The sequence below is a fragment of the Chaetura pelagica genome, unplaced genomic scaffold (assembly GCF_000747805.2).
Source record: "Chaetura pelagica isolate M959 unplaced genomic scaffold, ChaPel_1.0 scaffold3, whole genome shotgun sequence".
Classification (NCBI taxonomy): Eukaryota; Metazoa; Chordata; class Aves; order Apodiformes; family Apodidae; genus Chaetura; species Chaetura pelagica.
In genome coordinates this window covers 15,751,962-15,761,061 of record NW_009952974.1, presented here as the reverse complement: position 1 = coordinate 15,761,061, position 9,100 = coordinate 15,751,962, and the positions used below count along the sequence as shown (strand labels likewise).

At 38.7% G+C, this 9,100-nt stretch overlaps 1 protein-coding gene across 1 annotated transcript in view; it reads left to right on the top strand.

The window, feature by feature from the left end:
• Window positions 1-9,100, top strand: part of CERKL (ceramide kinase-like) — a 61,031-nt gene that overhangs the window by 810 nt on the left and 51,121 nt on the right. The window lies entirely within an intron of this gene.

Here is a 9,100-nt window from a genome sequence, read left to right as displayed (position 1 = left end):
GCTTCGTGGACCGCCGCGTCCCCGCTCACCTTCTGTCTTGCTTCTGCTCCCCGGAGCCGCGCTGTAAATTGGGGGTAGGGGCACTGGGATCCGTCAATTACCTGATCGGGATAACAAAGTCACAAGCAATAATTAGGATCTATGCAATTTTTAAACTAGCGATGGGCCAATTACAAAATATATAAGAAATCTATATTTTTCAACCAACCTTTTACTACTTGTTACCTTTCCCATGCTGAATTATTTTGTTGTGATTTTGTACAGAATTTTTAATGACTTTTTATAATGTGAATTTCCTATTTTAAACCATGCAGCTTCATCAATTTTTATACATATTGGAAAGGTAGAATTATATCTAATTTATACAAAATAATTTAACTAATTTAAGCCAGCAGAAAAGTGCTTAGAGAAGTTATGTTGCCTTAGCACTTCTTTCCTTTCAAATAGTTGAACTAAAAAAAAATAAATAATGCACAATCCGGGCAATTTCTTTCCCATGAAAAATATCTTTTATTTCTTTATTTTTTTTTCTTTTGTTTTCCCCTATTTTCTTTTATTATTTTTTGTTTGTTTGTTTGTTTTATTCCTTTCCCCTCTACAACAAGAACCAGATCCCCTAGGTCTTGAGAAGTTATAAGAACGAGAGACTTATTTTCTATTAAAACATATCAATTCAACACATTACTTGCACAAACTTGTATATAAAGATTATAAGCAAATGCCAACACCCTTTTAAAATCGAAAGCTGCTTGACTATCACATACAATTTGCACTGTTTCTTTTTAGTCTTTGAACCCCTTGGCATTCCGTGTTGGTTGTTTTTTTGGTTGGTTTTTTGTTTTGTTTTGTTTTGTTTTGTTTTCTTTGAAGAGAACTTGAAGATGTTAATGTTTCCAGGCGATATAAATGCATGATTTTATACATATTCACACAATCCGTGGTTGTCATATGCTCATCTTATAAATCGGAACCTAAAACTAATCAAGTTGTCAAAGTCGGGCTATATACCTATTGTAGTCGATTAGTACGGTAGCTTGAAACAAATTCAATCCATTTAATCCGTAATTAGAACAATAGCTATTGCATGTACAATGCAGTCCAGAATAAGTGCTGTTTGAAATGTAACGCTGGTTCAACTGGAATCAATCTGTACTGTAATTTTGTTTGTAATCCTGTATATTATGGTGTAATGCACACTGGGATTTTAGAAAAACATCCATCCTTTGGCAACAACATAGTATTGACATTTGGTCGAATGTTGCATTTCTCCTTAAATGTGATTTTTTTTTTTCTTTCTTAGTGTAAGTAATTCCTATGGGATTATTGTTTTATTGGGATAGCTCATGAAAGGTGCAACACTTATTATTTGTAGAATAAAATTGGAAAAAAAAAAAAAAAAAAAAAAAAAAAAAAGAGAGGTCTCATTGCCAATCTCATACTAAGCTGTATTTTCTGATGAAAACCAGAATGTCAGGAAAAATGTCTGTATGTCGACTTCAGCCTGTATTCCATGCAGCTAAATGTAAGTATTGGTGGTGAGCCTAAGTTCGGTCGGGGCTGCACCGAACCCTCAGCGGCCGCTCGAGTTCCCCGGTCCCATCCGGTCTCCCCTCTTAGGCCACGGAGGGAACCTGGGGAGTCTCCAGCCCGCCCCGTGGAACTGTCCGGGCTCCCCGCCACGGGCCGGACCGGCACACCGGGCTTCTTCCCCGCAAGACAGCCCTGGATCCAGCGCTATAGATTCGCCGTCTCCCCCTCTTCCCAGCCGCGAAACGTGGGCTTCTTTAATCTCCACTCATTATTCTGGGGCTTAAGAAACCCGGAGACACAACCTGCGGGGGACCGATTCCCCCCCAGTGACCAGGAACAATTATCAACAGGTCTTTGCCTCCAACCCTCAGAAACAGATTCAAGGCTGTCCCTGAATACCTGAGACGAAGCCTGTCACAAAGCTGAGGTATTTAGAAATATTTCACCTAACCCCAGCAGAAAAGACACGAGCTTTCCTGTGGATGAGGGCACTTTTTTTTTTTTTTTTCTTTTTTTCTTCCCCCGAGAAGTCAGGCTAATGACGTCTGATTTAAAGGTGCTTATAGCTATGGAAATCCAAAGCGTAAGCGCTGCAAACCTCTGCTGGTCCAGCAGCACACTCGTGGCCACCCTTGCGTGCTAAAAACACGCTGAAATGTAATCGCGCCGCCGGTTTGTGCGGTTTGCAACATCTCCCCGCGTTTTGCCCGAGCCGGCTGCTCCGCACACGAGAACTGTTGCTGTGCCTGAAAGGAAAGCAAAAGGCAACTTTTCAAGCACCCGATCAACCTTTCCCAGTCTGTGGCAACACAGCTAAATATACCCTACATAACCCGAGGGGAGAAAACGAATGACAATTTTTCAGGTAGAATTGAAAAGATGAGCCAAGCCTGCTCGCCTTTTGATTATGTGCCTTCTTCCTAAACATAAGGATTCTTCTAGTCAGTCAAGGGGCAACTCACATGCCACCATCTTTTATTCAAAGGCAGGCACAGATGTTCCTTCTGCAGGGGAGGTTTTAATTTATGAAAATGATATTGTTTATGCATGAATGCACTCTGCATAACACACAGTACTTCCATCTGATGAGAGAAATACCACAGAACCAGTGCCAATGTCAGGAACATATTCTGCAAATTTAGTCGCTTAAATGTTTAATGAATATTTGGAAGGCATTTCCAAACCACAAGAAACCTTTCCAATTACCTTTTCTTTTTCCGTGGTTAATAACAAAATTCAAGTCCTCTAGCCAACGCAATTTACTTAAAAGACCCACCTAGGCTATTTGAATGTTTGCTAGTGTGATGCTTTCAAGAAAACAATATTTTAATATTATGAGCAACCTAATAAGGAAAACAAATTAGGCAGTTTGGTAAGTAGAGGCCCCATTTTACAAATTGCTTGAGTTTTGTTATTAGGGTTTCTTACCCCTTACCTTTATAAAATCTTGCAGATATTTCCCCACCCCCAATCCTTTTGTGCTGCTTCTGATTGCTTCCACAATATTTTTCCCCCTAGTGTTAATATCAAGCCAAATCTTGAAATTTCTCTCATGACTCCCACAGGAAGGTCTATCAAGGTCTCTTTCAAAGGAAAGAATTACTCACACTGTTCCTCTCCTATGAATGTCTCACTAATTGACTAAGGCTATAGTGGGATTATCAAGCTTCGGCACATGGAGGAAACACTGGAGTTGAGTCATACCCACACATACTGGGTCATCCAGCAGAGGCCTAGGACTCTATTTTTATGGCTTGTTGGGACCAGTAGCCTTTCCCTTCTTCTTTATGCCATGATCCTGACAGCAGAAATTGCTCTGCCACTGGTGCTTGCTTGAGAAGACCATGGTGGAATCAGTGCCAGTAAGGTGTGTAAGTAACAGTCATGGCTTGCAGCTTATTTCCTTCTTGTTTTTATGAACCAACAGAAGAAAGTCCAGAGGTTGCAAACTCATAATTGTCTGCAACCCAACTGCGGCCTCAGCAATGGTGGAGGGTTGGAACTCCAGGTTACATCCCCAAGAAGTCTGAAAGGCTGCACCCTCAGGTTTTATCTAACCCAAACAAAAAAATGGGCCTGGACATCATTAGACTTTGGGGCAGTGCCTTCAGGAGGACTCTCCAAGCAGAGAGTAGTAGATTCAAGGAGAAACAAAATTCCTGAATTCAGCAGAAGACAACAGAGCATCACTTTCTCCAGCACATAGTCTTATAGAATTATAATAAACCAATACTAAAAAGCAGTATACAGTCCCAGAGGAAACAGGAATTAACTGTAATAATGCTAAAATAAGTATTGAAAGTAAGTAGAGCAAACTTCTTACATCATCTTTAACAGTAAAAATTATTGCAATTATTTCAGTATTGTAACTGATCAAAACTGGATCCACCTTGACCTTAACAATTGCTATTAACATATTAAAAATATGAGTCTCTCTTAAAAAGCAACACAAAAAACAACACACACACCTCCCCCCCCCCAAGAACAACAAAACAACACAGTTCTTTTGTACAAAGAACTATCTTGTAATATAGCTTTAGAAATTACAGAGTTAAACTGCACGTCTCTTTATAGATATCTATTATCTAAAGATAAAAAAACCCAAACCAAAAAAAGCCCTACTTAGTTCTCACTCATTTCTGTTGAGGAAGAACTCACAGAAATAAAAACTTGGAGTTCTGCCTGGTGCTGTATCAAGGAAAACATGCAGAAATTGGTCTTTGTTTTTATTGACCAAGATGGGCTGCATAGCAATTCTTTCACAAATTAGAAATTTCTTTCCTCTTTCCGTAGCTAAAAATCTCATATTACAAAAAGCCTTGGAAAACATTATAAATGAACACATGTTGAAACAGCAAGCTGAAGATCTACAAATAGACTGTTCTTTAAATAGTTACATAAGTGATTTTTAAATAATTCATATATGTATTTAACAAACTGTCAGAAGCTATGCAATACAAAATTAAAACTGACAATGCTCTCAAAACATTCTCTTAAGTATTTAGGTTGCCTACAGGATATGTAAAACTTAGAATATCAGCCCCAGCTTTCAGTTTCTTAGCTTGTAGTTTGTAGCATAGAGATAACTGCATTTTGTATTAAATAATATAGAGGCGACTATGATACACACCAACAACATTTTGGTGAAAGAACAACAGAAAACAAGATTCAGAACAAAACTTTATTACTTGAAAAAGATAGCATACCAACCTTAGTGCAAAGAAAAAATACATCTTCTGGTCACCACATACTCATTTTATATTGCTTCCCATTATCACAGTTTCCTCTATTTTGAGTAAGACTAGTTTTAGCTCCTGGTGCTTGTAGGATTTACTTCAACTTCAGATTCCATTCTTGCTGCTTCTTATTCCTGAATTATAATTTCAATTGTTTGTGTTCTCCTCTTGGCAGAGATTTGTCCATCTTCACAACTTCACTTTTCGGACATACAGAAAGATACATAGTAACAGTGATGATCACTTCTACAGACTATTAATCTTCCCTTCACCATGATTTAGGACTTCACTTATTGTGTAACATGTTCGGGGTACAATATATCTTCTGTGAAATCAAGGAAAAGCAACACAACAGAGATTATTTAATAATCATAACTAAGAAATAGTCTTTTTCTACAGTAGAAATGCAGGAAGGGAACGTACTTAGGAGAGCTAATATTTGGGAATCAACAGCTGAAGCATAACCGACTACACACTAAAACTTCATTTTTTAAACAGACACTGTAGCCAGAAAAACATACAAGCCAAGAGTATGCTGCCAATTCCAAAATCATATTTCTCCAGAAGCAAATCTCTATTATCCACCGAAACAAGCCAGCTACCAGAAATGTCCAGTTGAATGCTTCAGATTGTACGTAAGATATTTTCTTCACAGCAATCCCTTCATTGTTTCTTGCCTTAATTCCTGCTCTTTAACTTCAGTAAGACATTATCCATGAATCAAACGCTGGTCTTCCCATTTCTTGCCTATTCATCTCATTGTCTTTTTCAACCCATTTTCTTTAGCGGAGAGGATTTATTTTCCAACACCATGCTCCACCTTCTTTCTGTCCTTCAGTAAACACTAGCTGCACTTCCCTTGCTTGCTATTTCTGCCAGATGTTGTCCTACCTCTTTCTTCACAGGGTTCTTCTGGAAAAGATATATGAGACTCACACAATTTATTAGCATCTAGACAGCAATAGATTATTTCCTTCATCCAGGGAAAACCACTATTACTTAGAGGAAGGAATAGCTCATCTAATTTTTTTCTACCTCTTGTGTGGGCCCATAGGGTGCTCCCTTCTCCTATTTCATTTGCTTGTGCTCAAGGCTAGAACCCAGGCAACCTCTCCAGCAGGTCCAGACTGCTGAGAACAATCTTTTAAGAAACCACAAGGAGGATCTCCTCTCCCTCACTCACTCAAGAATTATGTTTAAGAAGATGCTCTCACACCTGGTACCTGCCTTCATGATGCTGCAGCCATGCCTATGGCTGGCCATATCACAACCCTCCCTGAAGACTTGATATCCTTGCTTGACCTATGGACCTGCCTTAACAGCATAGGCTTCCCTGGTGGCTGCTGGACTAGCACTGACACTGGTTCCTGTCACCAGACCTGACCCAGAGATGCTGTCTCTACTTTCCAGCTTGATGTTTGACTTACAGCATTGTAACGGGTTTGTCTTGCTATCTGGAGCAACCAGCAACTCCCCACCAGCCCTGCCCAAGGGCAAAAATTTGAGGAATATTTCTGGGGGCTATTCTTCAACTTATTCCATATTAAGAGGTGACTAGGGCTTCTATGTGTTTATACATCTATTGCCATGGTGTCAAAATGCACATGAGGGAAAAGGAAAGTAAAACACATTTTAGCTGCTTTGGGTGACCTGCAATGCCCTCTACATGGTCCCTGTTCCTTGTGCAGCATTACCATATTTCTAGATATTCCTTGATCATTCTGCTACCGCAAGTACCCATTGGTTCCACTTTTGAATTCTGGTTATGGTCAGAGATGTAGAAGAAATTAAGGCCATTACATTTAAGTTCACTGCTCTCTGCAATCTGGATGCCTACTGTACAATTCCTCCTACTTAATTAGTTTGTCTTGTATTTCGCTTTTTTTTCTCTAATATGGGAACATCACACCAGATATTACACAGGATCACCAATACACACAACCTTTCTTACAAGAAGGAATAAGGAAGTCCTATGTGTGAGAGTTCCATATATAGTCTGGATGATGGATAGACTTACGTAGATGCACTATTCTGGGGGTTTTCCCAATTCAATTTACAAACCTGAAAGTTGTGATTTTTTTAAAGTCTATTAGATTAGACTTGCTCAGAATGTTGTTTTCCTCTCCCAGGAAAATATGTTTGTCTCCAATTTACAAAGGAGTGTGGGGAATGAGGATCTGTGACCAGCAGCAAACCAAGAGGGAACAGACTTGCATGTTCTTCCTATTTTTTTTAATTATTTTTTTTTGTTTGTTACTATATAGAATTCTCTTGTGTTTTCATCTACTACATTTCAGTATCTTAACAGTTACTGATTTAGTACTCCTTTCAAGCAACATCAATAATAGGGTGTTAGAAGTTTTAATGACATCACTTGAAGGGTATTACAAGTCTCTAAGAAACTGTAATGGTCTTCCACTGATGGTGCTGAAAATAGTATTATTTTATGGTTCTAAGACAGTTATCAGCTTGTTCTTTCCTTAGCTTATGATAAATTATCTAGTGACAATATATAATCTACATAGATGGGATAGGCTCATAAATGGTCCCAGAAACAAATACAAAAGCCTGTAGGGGATGATAAAGGGCATACAGTCTTAAAATTGATTCAACTACATTCAGTTTCATGTTGTGCTTTATCTTCTAGTTAATGATTTAGCTTTCCTTTTGAATGACATCCATGCAAACACATTAGAGATCACCAATACTGAATAATAGACACAAGTTTAATTGGTTCATCTATTGCTGTACCATAATGATAAATTGGGCAAGCAAGTTTGTTTGTTGGGGTCGCAGTTTTTCCTGCCTTATCACTCCAATATCTTTAGGAAAAAAAGAAAGAAAAAAAACCCGAAAAAAACCTTTTTTTGCACAATACTCCTGTAGTTAATACAATTTCAATTGTTTACACTTTATTTTATCTTATTATTTTGCAGTCAATGTATTTATAGCCTAACAAATAAGAGGGCAAAAAATATTGACCCAATTGAAGTCAGAATAAAAATAATGACAATAAAAGCTTCAAGCAAGCAGGATCTTTACATGGTCATGTTATTATTCAGAAAGGCAAAATACTGAGGGCTACATTTCAGTGAAAGGTGTATCTATGGCTCAATACAAACTAAGGAGCACTTACGGGTTGTATATTTAACAAATATTCAGACTGTACTTTAAACTTGGCAAAGTAGCAGACAGAAATAATTTTTAAAAAGCTGTACCACAGTGTCTTTTAAAATGTGTCTTAAAACAGGTACACAATGAGCAGCTTGGCACAGGTTTTTATGGAATTATTATGAAAGGCACCTTAACAGTTGTGAAATTATGTATCATCTCATGGACTCGGCTGGTTTGATTGCAGTCAGATTTCCTTACCTCTAACGTTTCTCTTCTAGACAAACAAACATCCCAGGAAAAGCCTTGGATATTTTGACATGCGGTTTGAACTATAATGTGCATAAATCTGCAATTAAAAAAGAAACAAAACAATTACTTTATTTCTTAGAAGGACATTGTGTATTTGTCTTATTACAAACACTAAGGATAAAACTACTGAACTGATAATTTAAAAATGTCCTTTCCATGCACTAAGAAGCCACCATGACATTATACAACTCAGAACCAAAAAACCCTTGCTGTTTTGTTTCAAATTAGGCACTTACAAGCTCAGGAGCATGTTATGTATTGGAGTTGATGCTGGAGCTTTAATGTGATTGTCATCAGTGAGTCTTACAGCACTTCGTGAGTAAAGTTGTCATACCTCCAAACAGTAAAATCTGTCATTGACAGAGTGGGAGCAAAGAAGTGTTTCTTCTTTCTCTGGATTTAAGCTTTGAGGGTGAGGAATGACTGTGCAACCTTTTAGGTTCACTTTCTGCACTGGCTCGCTCGAGGCAGAATCCAATGTTTCCTGAGTTTCTATCAGATAATGAGTCATTGTGTTCCTCAGTTGTTATAAGGGGTGTGAACTATTGACACTCCTCCACCTAGGCTTATGGTAATACTCTTGCAGCATGGTATTTATCTTAAGGATAAGTCATAAACACATGTCTTATTTTTCCAAAGCCTAAAAATGTTAGATTTTAGTGACAGCAGGAAAGCAGAAGACATATGGGACTCTGACACAGAAAATGAACTCCTGGAGCTAGAGAATTCCTCATTGTTCTCCTTGGAGAAGTAAGATTAACTTAGGAGACCAGAAGGGTCAAGCAGTCAGCGCCTTTTGACCGTTCTCCCTGCTGCCCTGGGAGCACCGTGCCTCCTGGGGACCCCCGGGGTTCTGCCGGTGCCCAGCAAGGCCGGGGGCAGGGACACCTCAGCGGCCGGCAGCGGTGCCG